Source organism: Hyperolius riggenbachi, chromosome 3, assembly GCF_040937935.1.
Source record: "Hyperolius riggenbachi isolate aHypRig1 chromosome 3, aHypRig1.pri, whole genome shotgun sequence".
NCBI classification, from domain to species: Eukaryota; Metazoa; Chordata; class Amphibia; order Anura; family Hyperoliidae; genus Hyperolius; species Hyperolius riggenbachi.
Window position 1 is genome coordinate 83,012,360 of NC_090648.1, and position 14,531 is coordinate 83,026,890.

General features: G+C 47.0%; 10 non-coding genes across 10 annotated transcripts; all 10 read right to left on the reverse strand.

Moving 5' to 3' along the window:
* Positions 1–656: 656 nt before the first annotated feature.
* TRNAH-GUG (transfer RNA histidin (anticodon GUG)) lies at positions 657–728 on the reverse strand. Its single transcript has one exon. It is a non-coding gene; the product is annotated as a tRNA-His (tRNA).
* A 3,308-nt stretch (positions 729–4,036) lies between these two features.
* TRNAR-ACG (transfer RNA arginine (anticodon ACG)) lies at positions 4,037–4,117 on the reverse strand. The gene has a single exon. It is a non-coding gene; the product is annotated as a tRNA-Arg (tRNA).
* A 950-nt stretch (positions 4,118–5,067) lies between these two features.
* Positions 5,068–5,139, reverse strand: TRNAH-GUG (transfer RNA histidin (anticodon GUG)). Its single transcript has one exon. It is a non-coding gene; the product is annotated as a tRNA-His (tRNA).
* Positions 5,140–5,147: 8 nt separating this feature from the next.
* TRNAR-ACG (transfer RNA arginine (anticodon ACG)) lies at positions 5,148–5,220 on the reverse strand. Its single transcript has one exon. It is a non-coding gene; the product is annotated as a tRNA-Arg (tRNA).
* A 1,030-nt stretch (positions 5,221–6,250) lies between these two features.
* On the reverse strand, positions 6,251–6,323 carry TRNAR-ACG (transfer RNA arginine (anticodon ACG)). Its single transcript has one exon. It is a non-coding gene; the product is annotated as a tRNA-Arg (tRNA).
* Positions 6,324–7,353: 1,030 nt separating this feature from the next.
* On the reverse strand, positions 7,354–7,426 carry TRNAR-ACG (transfer RNA arginine (anticodon ACG)). Its single transcript has one exon. It is a non-coding gene; the product is annotated as a tRNA-Arg (tRNA).
* A 2,134-nt stretch (positions 7,427–9,560) lies between these two features.
* TRNAR-ACG (transfer RNA arginine (anticodon ACG)) lies at positions 9,561–9,633 on the reverse strand. Its single transcript has one exon. It is a non-coding gene; the product is annotated as a tRNA-Arg (tRNA).
* A 1,030-nt stretch (positions 9,634–10,663) lies between these two features.
* TRNAR-ACG (transfer RNA arginine (anticodon ACG)) lies at positions 10,664–10,736 on the reverse strand. The gene has a single exon. It is a non-coding gene; the product is annotated as a tRNA-Arg (tRNA).
* Positions 10,737–11,766: 1,030 nt separating this feature from the next.
* On the reverse strand, positions 11,767–11,839 carry TRNAR-ACG (transfer RNA arginine (anticodon ACG)). The gene has a single exon. It is a non-coding gene; the product is annotated as a tRNA-Arg (tRNA).
* Positions 11,840–13,973: 2,134 nt separating this feature from the next.
* TRNAR-ACG (transfer RNA arginine (anticodon ACG)) lies at positions 13,974–14,046 on the reverse strand. The gene has a single exon. It is a non-coding gene; the product is annotated as a tRNA-Arg (tRNA).
* Positions 14,047–14,531: the final 485 nt, after the last annotated feature.

Sequence of the window (14,531 nt, forward strand, 5' to 3'; positions counted from 1 at the left end):
TGTATGCTAGTCCTAGCGTTATTCACACATTTCTTAAGGTGATGTTGTTGCAGCTGCACCGAGTGTAGTTAGTGCCAATGGGAAAGTTGCTGGGTGTGAAGACAAGGAGTGAAGCCAAGCAGTATGGAAAGGGTCCTCTGTCTGGGCAGCTGTCTGTTGTGAGTGGGGCACGGTGGGCTAAGTTCTTCTATCTCCTTCTAGGAACAAAATCCTGAAAGCATTATCTCTGCATGATTGATCAGGGTCTGCTGTTAAAGTTGTCTGTGCAGAACAATGTCAAAGCAGAGTTGTCCTTTAAGCATTGCTAGCAGCCATCAGAAGTATGGGCGCCAAGGTGAATTGATGCTCAAGTGCTCTGTGTAATAGGTCTTTTTCTTGCGCGGGTTTCTTGGGAAAGGCAAGTGGTGAAAGTTGACCTAGGCTTAGCAAGGGACTGGCAACTGGTGAGGCCAAGATGTCACGTGAGGATGGTGTTTGTGAAGATGTTTGAAGATGCTACAAAGGTCCATAGCAGAGTAAGTTTTCTCTCGGCGAAAGGCAAAATGTTGTAGTGAAGAAGTGAAGCAAGCAGAGCCTAAGGTTCCTGAATGCTTTAGAAAGTCAGTAGATTGGTTGCAAGCTGAAGAAAAAGTCGCAGAGGAAGAAAGTAAAGAGCCTGCCGTGACCCGGATTCGAACCGGGGTTGCTGCGGCCACAACGCAGAGTACTAACCACTATACGATCACGGCATGTTTCCTGAGCCAAGTGGGAATCGAACCTACAATCTTCTAATCCGCAGTCACGCGTGTTATCCATTGCGCCACTGGCCCTGCTGCTGACATATGCATAGCATGTTTTCCTTGCGGCCACAAGGAAAGTGGGCCTCGTTGAAGTGCCCTATTCCACTGAACATCTTCTGTAGCGATAACTTCTTTGAGAGATAATCTCTATTAAAATGTCATGAATTTGCTGTCTCTGAGTCCAGATATTCACAATGCTGTTCTAAAAGCTTGAAGAAGGTTGCAAGAGGAGTGCAGAAAGCAGCCCGCCGTAAACCGTATTCACACCAGGTGGCTTGCAGCCACAACAAAGAGTACTAGCCACTATAGGATCAGGGCACATTTTGTATGCTAGTCCTAGCGTTATTCACACATTTCTTAAGGTGATGTTGTTGCAGCTGCACCGAGTGTAGTTAGTGCCAATGGGAAAGTTGCTGGGTGTGAAGACAAGGAGTGAAGCCAAGCAGTATGGAAAGGGTCCTCTGTCTGGGCAGCTGTCTGTTGTGAGTGGGGCACGGCGGGCTAAGTTCTTCTATCTCCTTCTAGGAACAAAATCCTGAAAGCATTATCTCTGCATGATTGATCAGGGTCTGCTGTTAAAGTTGTCTGTGCAGAACAATGTCAAAGCAGAGTTGTCCTTTAAGCATTGCTAGCAGCCATCAGAAGTATGGGCGCCAAGGTGAATTGATGCTCAAGTGCTCTGTGTAATAGGTCTTTTTCTTGCGCGGGTTTCTTGGGAAAGGCAAGTGGTGAAAGTTGACCTAGGCTTAGCAAGGGACTGGCAACTGGTGAGGCCAAGATGTCATGTGAGGATGGTGTTTGTGAAGATGTTTGAAGATGCTACAAAGGTCCATAGCAGAGAAAGTTTTCTCTCGGCGAAAGGCAAAATGTTGTAGTGAAGAAGTGAAGCAAGCAGAGCCTAAGGTTCCTGAATGCTTTAGAAAGTCAGTAGATTGGTTGCAAGCTGAAGAAAAAGTCGCAGAGGAAGAAAGTAAAGAGCCTGCCGTGACCCAGATTCGAACCGGGGTAGCTGCGGCCACAACGCAGCGTACTAACCACTATACGATCAAGGCATGTGTCCTGAGCCAAGTGGGAATCGAACCTACAATCTTCTGATCCGCAGTCAGGCGTGTTATCCATTGCGCCACTGGCCCTGCTGCTGACATATGCATAGCACGTTTTCCTTGCGGCCACAAGGAAAGTGGGCCTCGTTGAAGTGCCCTATTCCACTGAACATCTTCTGTAGCGATAACTTCTTTGAGAGATAATCTCTATTAAAATGTCATGAATTTGCTGTCTCTGAGTCTAGATATTCACAATGCTGTTCTAAAAGCTTGAAGAAGGTTGCAAGAGGAGTGCAGAAAGCAGCCCGCCGTAAACCGTATTCACACCAGGTGGCTTGCAGCCACAACAAAGAGTACTAGCCACTATAGGATCAGGGCACATTTTGTATGCTAGTCCTAGCGTTATTCACACATTTCTTAAGGTGATGTTGTTGCAGCTGCACCGAGTGTAGTTAGTGCCAATGGGAAAGTTGCTGGGTGTGAAGACAAGGAGTGAAGCCAAGCAGTATGGAAAGGGTCCTCTGTCTGGGCAGCTGTCTGTTGTGAGTGGGGCACGGTGGGCTAAGTTCTTCTATCTCCTTCTAGGAACAAAATCCTGAAAGCATTATCTCTGCATGATTGATCAGGGTCTGCTGTTAAAGTTGTCTGTGCAGAACAATGTCAAAGCAGAGTTGTCCTTTAAGCATTGCTAGCAGCCATCAGAAGTATGGGCGCCAAGGTGAATTGATGCTCAAGTGCTCTGTGTAATAGGTCTTTTTCTTGCGCGGGTTTCTTGGGAAAGGCAAGTGGTGAAAGTTGACCTAGGCTTAGCAAGGGACTGGCAACTGGTGAGGCCAAGATGTCATGTGAGGATGGTGTTTGTGAAGATGTTTGAAGATGCTACAAAGGTCCATAGCAGAGAAAGTTTTCTCTCGGCAAAAGGCAAAATGTTGTAGTGAAGAAGTGAAGCAAGCAGAGCCTAAGGTTCCTGAATGCTTTAGAAAGTCAGTAGATTGGTTGCAAGCTGAAGAAAAAGTCACAGAGGAAGAAAGTAAAGAGCCTGCCGTGACCCAGATTCGAACCGGGGTTGCTGCGGCCACAACGCAGAGTACTAACCACTATACGATCACTGCATGTTTCCTGAGCCAAGTGGGAATCGAACCTACAATCTTCTGATCCGCAGTCAGGCGTGTTATCCATTGCGCCACTGGCCCTATATGCATAGCACGTTTTCCTTGTGGCCACAAGGAAAGTGGGCCTCGTTGAAGTGCCCTATTCCACTGAACATCTTCTGTAGCGAGAACTTCTTTGAGAGATAATCTCTATTAAAATGTCATGAATTTGCTGTCTCTGAGTCCAGATATTCACAATGCTGTTCTAAAAGCTTGAAGAAGGTTGCAAGAGGAGTGCAGAAAGCAGCCCGCCGTAAACCGTATTCACACCAGGTGGCTTGCAGCCACAACAAAGAGTACTAGCCACTATAGGATCAGGGCACATTTTGTATGCTAGTCCTAGCGTTATTCACACATTTCTTAAGGTGATGTTGTTGCAGCTGCACCGAGTGTAGTTAGTGCCAATGGGAAAGTTGCTGGGTGTGAAGACAAGGAGTGAAGCCAAGCAGTATGGAAAGGGTCCTCTGTCTGGGCAGCTGTCTGTTGTGAGTGGGGCACGGTGGGCTAAGTTCTTCTATCTCCTACTAGGAACAAAATCCTGAAAGCATCATCTCTGCATGATTGATCAGGGTCTGCTGTTAAAGTTGTCTGTGCAGAACAATGTCAAAGCAGAGTTGTCCTTTAAGCATTGCTAGCAGCCATCAGAAGTATGGACGCCAAGGTGAATTGATGCTCAAGTGCTCTGTGTAATAGGTCTTTTTCTTGCGCGGGTTTCTTGGGAAAGGCAAGTGGTGAAAGTTGACCTAGGCTTAGCAAGGGACTGGCAACTGGTGAGGCCAAGATGTCATGTGAGGATGGTGTTTGTGAAGATGTTTGAAGATGCTACAAAGGTCCATAGCAGAGAAAGTTTTCTCTCGGCGAAAGGCAAAATGTTGTAGTGAAGAAGTGAAGCAAGCAGAGCCTAAGGTTCCTGAATGCTTTAGAAAGTCAGTAGATTGGTTGCAAGCTGAAGAAAAAGTCGCAGAGGAAGAAAGTAAAGAGCCTGCCGTGACCCAGATTCGAACCGGGGTTGCTGCGGCCACAACGCAGAGTACTAACCACTATACGATCACGGCATGTTTCCTGGGCCAGGTAGGAGTCGAACCTACAATCTTCTGTAGTTCTGATCCGTAGTCAGACGCGTTATCCATTGCGCCACTGGCCCTGCTGCTGTCATATGCATAGCACGTTTTCCTTGCGGCCACAAGGAAAGTGGGCCTTGTTGACGTGCCCTATTCCACTGAACATCTTCTGTAGCGAGAACTTCTTTGAGAGATAATCTCTATTAAAATGTCATGAATTTGCTGTCTCTGAGTCCAGATATTCACAATGCTGTTCTAAAAGCTTGAAGAAGGTTGCAAGAGGAGTGCAGAAAGCAGCCCGCCGTAAACCGTATTCACACCAGGTGGCTTGCAGCCACAACAAAGAGTACTAGCCACTATAGGATCAGGGCACATTTTGTATGCTAGTCCTAGCGTTATTCACACATTTCTTAAGGTGATGTTGTTGCAGCTGCACCGAGTGTAGTTAGTGCCAATGGGAAAGTTGCTGGGTGTGAAGACAAGGAGTGAAGCCAAGCAGTATGGAAAGGGTCCTCTGTCTGGGCAGCTGTCTGTTGTGAGTGGGGCACGGTGGGCTAAGTTCTTCTATCTCCTACTAGGAACAAAATCCTGAAAGCATCATCTCTGCATGATTGATCAGGGTCTGCTGTTAAAGTTGTCTGTGCAGAACAATGTCAAAGCAGAGTTGTCCTTTAAGCATTGCTAGCAGCCATCAGAAGTATGGGCGCCAAGGTGAATTGATGCTCAAGTGCTCTGTGTAATAGGTCTTTTTCTTGCGCGGGTTTCTTGGGAAAGGCAAGTGGTGAAAGTTGACCTAGGCTTAGCAAGGGACTGGCAACTGGTGAGGCCAAGATGTCATGTGAGGATGGTGTTTGTGAAGATGTTTGAAGATGCTACAAAGGTCCATAGCAGAGAAAGTTTTCTCTCGGCGAAAGGCAAAATGTTGTAGTGAAGAAAGAAAGCAAGCAGAGCCTAAGGTTCCTGAATGCTTTAGAAAGTCAGTAGATTGGTTGCAAGCTGAAGAAAAAGTCGCAGAGGAAGAAAGTAAAGAGCCTGCCGTGACCCGGATTCGAACCGGGGTTGCTGCGGCCACAACGCAGAGTACTAACCACTATACGATCACGGCATGTTTCCTGAGCCAGGTAGGAGTCGAACCTACAATCTTCTGATCCGTAGTCAGATGCGTTATCCATTGCGCCACTGGCTCTGCTGCTGACATATGCATAGCACGTTTTCCTTGCGGCCACAAGGAAAGTGGGCCTCGTTGAAGTGCCCTATTCCACTGAACATCTTCTGTAGCGAGAACTTCTTTGAGAGATAATCTCTATTAAAATGTCATGAATTTGCTGTCTCTGAGTCCAGATATTCACAATGCTGTTCTAAAAGCTTGAAGAAGGTTGCAAGAGGAGTGCAGAAAGCAGCCCGCTGTAAACCGTATTCACACCAGGTGGCTTGCAGCCACAACAAAGAGTACTAGCCACTATAGGATCAGGGCACATTTTGTATGCTAGTCCTAGCGTTATTCACACATTTCTTAAGGTGATGTTGTTGCAGCTGCACCGAGTGTAGTTAGTGCCAATGGGAAAGTTGCTGGGTGTGAAGACAAGGAGTGAAGCCAAGCAGTATGGAAAGGGTCCTCTGTCTGGGCAGCTGTCTGTTGTGAGTGGGGCACGGCGGGCTAAGTTCTTCTATCTCCTTCTAGGAACAAAATCCTGAAAGCATTATCTCTGCATGATTGATCAGGGTCTGCTGTTAAAGTTGTCTGTGCAGAACAATGTCAAAGCAGAGTTGTCCTTTAAGCATTGCTAGCAGCCATCAGAAGTATGGGCGCCAAGGTGAATTGATGCTCAAGTGCTCTGTGTAATAGGTCTTTTTCTTGCGCGGGTTTCTTGGGAAAGGCAAGTGGTGAAAGTTGACCTAGGCTTAGCAAGGGACTGGCAACTGGTGAGGCCAAGATGTCATGTGAGGATGGTGTTTGTGAAGATGTTTGAAGATGCTACAAAGGTCCATAGCAGAGAAAGTTTTCTCTCGGCGAAAGGCAAAATGTTGTAGTGAAGAAGTGAAGCAAGCAGAGCCTAAGGTTCCTGAATGCTTTAGAAAGTCAGTAGATTGGTTGCAAGCTGAAGAAAAAGTCGCAGAGGAAGAAAGTAAAGAGCCTGCCATGACCCGGATTCAAACCGGGGTTGCTGCGGCCACAACGCAGAGTACTAACCACTATACGATCACGGCATGTTTCCTGAGCCAGGTAGGAGTCGAACCTACAATCTTCTGATCCGTAGTCAGATGCGTTATCCATTGCGCCACTGGCCCTGCTGCTGACATAAGCATAGCACGTTTTCCTTGCGGCCACAAGGAAAGTGGGCCTCGTTGAAGTGCCCTATTCCACTGAACATCTTCTGTAGCGAGAACTTCTTTGAGAGATAATCTCTATTAAAATGTCATGAATTTGCTGTCTCTGAGTCCAGATATTCACAATGCTGTTCTAAAAGCTTGAAGAAGGTTGCAAGAGGAGTGCAGAAAGCAGCCCGCCGTAAACCGTATTCACACCAGGTGGCTTGCAGCCACAACAAAGAGTACTAGCCACTATAGGATCAGGGCACATTTTGTATGCTAGTCCTAGCGTTATTCACACATTTCTTAAGGTGATGTTGTTGCAGCTGCACCGAGTGTAGTTAGTGCCAATGGGAAAGTTGCTGGGTGTGAAGACAAGGAGTGAAGCCAAGCAGTATGGAAAGGGTCCTCTGTCTGGGCAGCTGTCTGTTGTGAGTGGGGCACGGCGGGCTAAGTTCTTCTATCTCCTTCTAGGAACAAAATCCTGAAAGCATTATCTCTGCATGATTGATCAGGGTCTGCTGTTAAAGTTGTCTGTGCAGAACAATGTCAAAGCAGAGTTGTCCTTTAAGCATTGCTAGCAGCCATCAGAAGTATGGGCGCCAAGGTGAATTGATGCTCAAGTGCTCTGTGTAATAGGTCTTTTTCTTGCGCGGGTTTCTTGGGAAAGGCAAGTGGTGAAAGTTGACCTAGGCTTAGCAAGGGACTGGCAACTGGTGAGGCCAAGATGTCATGTGAGGATGGTGTTTGTGAAGATGTTTGAAGATGCTACAAAGGTCTATAGCAGAGAAAGTTTTCTCTCGGCGAAAGGCAAAATGTTGTAGTGAAGAAGTGAAGCAAGCAGAGCCTAAGGTTCCTGAATGCTTCAGAAAGTCAGTAGATTGGTTGCAAGCTGAAGAAAAAGTCGCAGAGGAAGAAAGTAAAGAGCCTGCCGTGACCCGGATTCAAACCGGAGTTGCTGCAGCCACAACGCAGAGTACTAACCACTATACGATCACGGCATGTTTCCTGAGCCAGGTAGGAGTCGAACCTACAATCTTCTGATCCGTAGTCAGACGCGTTATCCATTGCGCCACTGGCCCTGCTGCTGACATATGCATAGCACGTTTTCCTTGCGGCCACAAGGAAAGTGGGCCTCGTTGAAGTGCCCTATTCCACTGAACATCTTCTGTAGCGAGAACTTCTTTGAGAGATAATCTCTATTAAAATGTCATGAATTTGCTGTCTCTGAGTCCAGATATTCACAATGCTGTTCTAAAAGCTTGAAAAAGGTTGCAAGAGGAGTGCAGAAAGCAGCCCGCCGTAAACCGTATTCACACCAGGTTGCTTGCAGCCACAACAAAGAGTACTAGCCACAATAGGATCAGGGCACATTTTGTATGCTAGTCCTAGCGTTATTCACACATTTCTTAAGGTGATGTTGTTGCAGCTGCACCGAGTGTAGTTAGTGCCAATGGGAAAGTTGCTGGGTGTGAAGACAAGGAGTGAAGCCAAGCAGTATGGAAAGGGTCCTCTGTCTGGGCAGCTGTCTGTTGTGAGTGGGGCACGGCGGGCTAAGTTCTTCTATCTCCTTCTAGGAACAAAATCCTGAAAGCATTATCTCTGCATGATTGATCAGGGTCTGCTGTTAAAGTTGTCTGTGCAGAACAATGTCAAAGCAGAGTTGTCCTTTAAGCATTGCTAGCAGCCATCAGAAGTATGGGCGCCAAGGTGAATTGATGCTCAAGTGCTCTGTGTAATAGGTCTTTTTCTTGCGCAGGTTTCTTGGGAAAGGCAAGTGGTGAAAGTTGACCTAGGCTTAGCAAGGGACTGGCAACTGGTGAGGCCAAGATGTCATGTGAGGATGGTGTTTGTGAAGATGTTTGAAGATGCTACAAAGGTCCATAGCAGAGAAAGTTTTCTCTCGGCGAAAGGCAACATATTGTAGTGAAGAAGTGAAGCAAGCAGAGCCTAAGGTTCCTGAATGCTTTAGAAAGTCAGTAGATTGGTTGCAAGCTGAAGAAAAAGTCGCAGAGGAAGAAAGTAAAGAGCCTGCCGTGACCCGGATTCAAACCAGGGTTGCTGCGGCCACAACGCAGAGTACTAACCACTATACGATCACGGCATGTTTCCTGAGCCAAGTGGGAATCGAACCTACAATCTTCTGATCCGCAGTCAGGCGTGTTATCCATTGCGCCACTGGGGATTGCTGCTGACATATGCATAGCACGTTTTCCTTGCGGCCACAAGGAAAGTGGGCCTCGTTGAAGTGCCCTATTCCACTGAACATCTTCTGTAGCGAGAACTTCTTTAAGAGATAATCTCTATTAAAATGTCATGAATTTGCTGTCTCTGAGTCCAGATATTCACAATACTGTTCTAAAAGCTTGAAGAAGGTTGCAAGAGGAGTGCAGAAAGCAGCCCGCCGTAAACCGTATTCACACCAGGTTGCTTGCAGCCACAACAAAGAGTACAAGCCACAATAGGATCAGGGCACATTTTGTATGCTAGTCCTAGCGTTATTCACACATTTCTTAAGGTGATGTTGTTGCAGCTGCACCGAGTGTAGTTAGTGCCAATGGGAAAGTTGCTGGGTGTGAAGACAAGGAGTGAAGCCAAGCAGTATGGAAAGGGTCCTCTGTCTGGGCAGCTGTCTGTTGTGAGTGGGGCACGGCGGGCTAAGTTCTTCTATCTCCTTCTAGGAACAAAATCCTGAAAGCATTATCTCTGCATGATTGATCAGGGTCTGCTGTTAAAGTTGTCTGTGCAGAACAACGTCAAAGCAGAGTTGTCCTTTAAGCATTGCTAGCAGCCATCAGAAGTATGGGCGCCAAGGTGAATTGATGCTCAAGTGCTCTGTGTCATAGGTCTTTTTCTTGCGCGGGTTTCTTGGGAAAGGCAAGTGGTGAAAGTTGACCTAGGCTTAGCAAGGGACTGGCAACTGGTGAGGCCAAGATGTCATGTGAGGATGGTGTTTGTGAAGATGTTTGAAGATGCTACAAAGGTCCATAGCAGAGAAAGTTTTCTCTCGGCGAAAGGCAAAATGTTGTAGTGAAGAAGTGAAGCAAGCAGAGCCTAAGGTTCCTGAATGCTTTAGAAAGTCAGTAGATTGGTTGCAAGCTGAAGAAAAAGTCGCAGAGGAAGAAAGTAAAGAGCCTGCCATGACCCGGATTCAAACCGGGGTTGCTGCGGCCACAACGCAGAGTACTAACCACTATACGATCACGGCATGTTTCCTGAGCCAGGTAGGAGTCGAACCTACAATCTTCTGATCCGTAGTCAGATGCGTTATCCATTGCGCCACTGGCCCTGCTGCTGACATAAGCATAGCACGTTTTCCTTGCGGCCACAAGGAAAGTGGGCCTCGTTGAAGTGCCCTATTCCACTGAACATCTTCTGTAGCGAGAACTTCTTTGAGAGATAATCTCTATTAAAATGTCATGAATTTGCTGTCTCTGAGTCCAGATATTCACAATGCTGTTCTAAAAGCTTGAAGAAGGTTGCAAGAGGAGCGCAGAAAGCAGCCCGCCGTAAACCGTATTCACACCAGGTTGCTTGCAGCCACAACAAAGAGTACTAGCCACTATAGGATCAGGGCACATTTTGTATGCTAGTCCTAGCGTTATTCACACATTTCTTAAGGTGATGTTGTTGCAGCTGCACCGAGTGTAGTTAGTGCCAATGTGAAAGTTGCTGGGTGTGAAGACAAGGAGTGAAGCCAAGCAGTATGGAAAGGGTCCTCTGTCTGGGCAGCTGTCTGTTGTGAGTGGGGCACGGCGGGCTAAGTTCTTCTATCTCCTTCTAGGAACAAAATCCTGAAAGCATTATCTCTGCATGATTGATCAGGGTCTGCTGTTAAAGTTGTCTGTGCAGAACAATGTCAAAGCAGAGTTGTCCTTTAAGCATTGCTAGCAGCCATCAGAAGTATGGGCGCCAAGGTGAATTGATGCTCAAGTGCTCTGTGTAATAGGTCTTTTTCTTGCGCGGGTTTCTTGGGAAAGGCAAGTGGTGAAAGTTGACCTAGGCTTAGCAAGGGACTGGCAACTGGTGAGGCCAAGATGTCATGTGAGGATGGTGTTTGTGAAGATGTTTGAAGATGCTACAAAGGTCCATAGCAGAGAAAGTTTTCTCTCGGCGAAAGGCAAAATGTTGTAGTGAAGAAGTGAAGCAAGCAGAGCCTAAGGTTCCTGAATGCTTTAGAAAGTCAGTAGATTGGTTGCAAGCTGAAGAAAAAGTCGCAGAGGAAGAAAGTAAAGAGCCTGCCGTGACCCGGATTCGAACCGGGGTTGCTACGGCCACAACGCAGAGTACTAACCACTATACGATCACGGCATGTTTCCTGAGCCAGGTAGGAGTCGAACCTACAATCTTCTGATCCGTAGTCAGATGCGTTATCCATTGCGCCACTGGCTCTGCTGCTGACATATGCATAGCACGTTTTCCTTGCGGCCACAAGGAAAGTGGGCCTCGTTGAAGTGCCCTATTCCACTGAACATCTTCTGTAGCGAGAACTTCTTTGAGAGATAATCTCTATTAAAATGTCATGAATTTGCTGTCTCTGAGTCCAGATATTCACAATGCTGTTCTAAAAGCTTGAAGAAGGTTGCAAGAGGAGTGCAGAAAGCAGCCTGCCGTAAACCGTATTCACACCAGGTGGCTTGCAGCCACAACAAAGAGTACTAGCCACTATAGGATCAGGGCACATTTTGTATGCTAGTCCTAGCGTTATTCACACATTTCTTAAGGTGATGTTGTTGCAGCTGCACCGAGTGTAGTTAGTGCCAATGGGAAAGTTGCTGGGTGTGAAGACAAGGAGTGAAGCCAAGCAGTATGGAAAGGGTCCTCTGTCTGGGCAGCTGTCTGTTGTGAGTGGGGCACGGCGGGCTAAGTTCTTCTATCTCCTTCTAGGAACAAAATCCTGAAAGCATTATCTCTGCATGATTGATCAGGGTCTGCTGTTAAAGTTGTCTGTGCAGAACAATGTCAAAGCAGAGTTGTCCTTTAAGCATTGCTAGCAGCCATCAGAAGTATGGGCGCCAAGGTGAATTGATGCTCAAGTGCTCTGTGTAATAGGTCTTTTTCTTGCGCGGGTTTCTTGGGAAAGGCAAGTGGTGAAAGTTGACCTAGGCTTAGCAAGGGACTGGCAACTGGTGAGGCCAAGATGTCATGTGAGGATGGTGTTTGTGAAGATGTTTGAAGATGCTACAAAGGTCTATAGCAGAGAAAGTTTTCTCTCGGCGAAAGGCAAAATGTTGTAGTGAAGAAGTGAAGCAAGCAGAGCCTAAGGTTCCTGAATGCTTCAGAAAGTCAGTAGATTGGTTGCAAGCTGAAGAAAAAGTCGCAGAGGAAGAAAGTAAAGAGCCTGCCGTGACCCAGATTCAAACCGGAGTTGCTGCAGCCACAACGCAGAGTACTAACCACTATACGATCACGGCATGTTTCCTGAGCCAGGTAGGAGTCGAACCTACAATCTTCTGATCCGTAGTCAGACGCGTTATCCATTGCGCCACTGGCCCTGCTGCTGACATATGCATAGCACGTTTTCCTTGCGGCCACAAGGAAAGTGGGCCTCGTTGAAGTGCCCTATTCCACTGAACATCTTCTGTAGCGAGAACTTCTTTGAGAGATAATCTCTATTAAAATGTCATGAATTTGCTGTCTCTGAGTCCAGATATTCACAATGCTGTTCTAAAAGCTTGAAGAAGGTTGCAAGAGGAGTGCAGAAAGCAGCCCGCCGTAAACCGTATTCACACCAGGTTGCTTGCAGCCACAACAAAGAGTACTAGCCACAATAGGATCAGGGCACATTTTGTATGCTAGTCCTAGCGTTATTCACACATTTCTTAAGGTGATGTTGTTGCAGCTGCACCGAGTGTAGTTAGTGCCAATGGGAAAGTTGCTGGGTGTGAAGACAAGGAGTGAAGCCAAGCAGTATGGAAAGGGTCCTCTGTCTGGGCAGCTGTCTGTTGTGAGTGGGGCACGGCGGGCTAAGTTCTTCTATCTCCTTCTAGGAACAAAATCCTGAAAGCATTATCTCTGCATGATTGATCAGGGTCTGCTGTTAAAGTTGTCTGTGCAGAACAATGTCAAAGCAGAGTTGTCCTTTAAGCATTGCTAGCAGCCATCAGAAGTATGGGCGCCAAGGTGAATTGATGCTCAAGTGCTCTGTGTAATAGGTCTTTTTCTTGCGCAGGTTTCTTGGGAAAGGCAAGTGGTGAAAGTTGACCTAGGCTTAGCAAGGGACTGGCAACTGGTGAGGCCAAGATGTCATGTGAGGATGGTGTTTGTGAAGATGTTTGAAGATGCTACAAAGGTCCATAGCAGAGAAAGTTTTCTCTCGGCGAAAGGCAAAATATTGTAGTGAAGAAGTGAAGCAAGCAGAGCCTAAGGTTCCTGAATGCTTTAGAAAGTCAGTAGATTGGTTGCAAGCTGAAGAAAAAGTCGCAGAGGAAGAAAGTAAAGAGCCTGCCGTGACCAGGATTCAAACCAGGGTTGCTGCGGCCACAACGCAGAGTACTAACCACTATACGATCACGGCATGTTTCCTGAGCCAAGTGGGAATCGAACCTACAATCTTCTGATCCGCAGTCAGGCGTGTTATCCATTGCGCCACTGGGGATTGCTGCTGACATATGCATAGCACGTTTTCCTTGCGGCCACAAGGAAAGTGGGCCTCGTTGAAGTGCCCTATTCCACTGAACATCTTCTGTAGCGACAACTTCTTTAAGAGATAATCTCTATTAAAATGTCATGAATTTGCTGTCTCTGAGTCCAGATATTCACAATACTGTTCTAAAAGCTTGAAGAAGGTTGCAAGAGGAGTGCAGAAAGCAGCCCGCCGTAAACCGTATTCACACCAGGTTGCTTGCAGCCACAACAAAGAGTACAAGCCACAATAGGATCAGGGCACATTTTGTATGCTAGTCCTAGCGTTATTCACACATTTCTTAAGGTGATGTTGTTGCAGCTGCACCGAGTGTAGTTAGTGCCAATGGGAAAGTTGCTGGGTGTGAAGACAAGGAGTGAAGCCAAGCAGTATGGAAAGGGTCCTCTGTCTGGGCAGCTGTCTGTTGTGAGTGGGGCACGGCGGGCTAAGTTCTTCTATCTCCTTCTAGGAACAAAATCCTGAAAGCATTATCTCTGCATGATTGATCAGGGTCTGCTGTTAAAGTTGTCTGTGCAGAACAACGTCAAAGCAGAGTTGTCCTTTAAGCATTGCTAGCAGCCATCAGAAGTATGGGCGCCAAGGTGAATTGATGCTCAAGTGCTCTGTGTCATAGGTCTTTTTCTTGCGCGGGTTTCTTGGGAAAGGCAAGTGGTGAAAGTTGACCTAGGCTTAGCAAGGGACTGGCAACTGGTGAGGCCAAGATGTCATGTGAGGATGGTGTTTGTGAAGATGTTTGAAGATGCTACAAAGGTCCATAGCAGAGAAAGTTTTCTCTCGGCGAAAGGCAAAATGTTGTAGTAAAGAAGTGAAGCAAGCAGAGCCTAAGGTTCCTGAATGCTTCAGAAAGTCAGTAGATTGGTTGCAAGCTGAAGAAAAAGTCGCAGAGGAAGAAAGTAAAGAGCCTGCCGTGACCCGGATTCAAACCGGAGTTGCTGCAGCCACAACGCAGAGTACTAACCACTATACGATCACGGCATGTTTCCTGAGCCAGGTAGGAGTCGAACCTACAATCTTCTGATCCGTAGTCAGACGCGTTATCCATTGCGCCACTGGCCCTGCTGCTGACATATGCATAGCACGTTTTCCTTGCGGCCACAAGGAAAGTGGGCCTCGTTGACGTGCCCTATTCCACTGAACATCTTCTGTAGCGAGAACTTCTTTGAGAGATAATCTCTATTAAAATGTCATGAATTTGCTGTCTCTGAGTCCAGATATTTACAATGCTGTTCTAAAAGCTTGAAGAAGGTTGCAAGAGGAGTGCAGAAAGCAGCCCGCCGTAAACCGTATTCACACCAGGTGGCTTGCAGCCACAACAAAGAGTACTAGCCACTATAGGATCAGGGCACATTTTGTATGCTAGTCCTAGCGTTATTCACACATTTCTTAAGGTGATGTTGTTGCAGCTGCACCGAGTGTAGTTAGTGCCAATGGGAAAGTTGCTGGGTGTGAAGACAAGGAGTGAAGCCAAGCAGTATGGAAAGGGTCCTCTGTCTGGGCAGCTGTCTGTTGTGAGTGGGGCACGGCGGGCTAAGTTCTTCTAT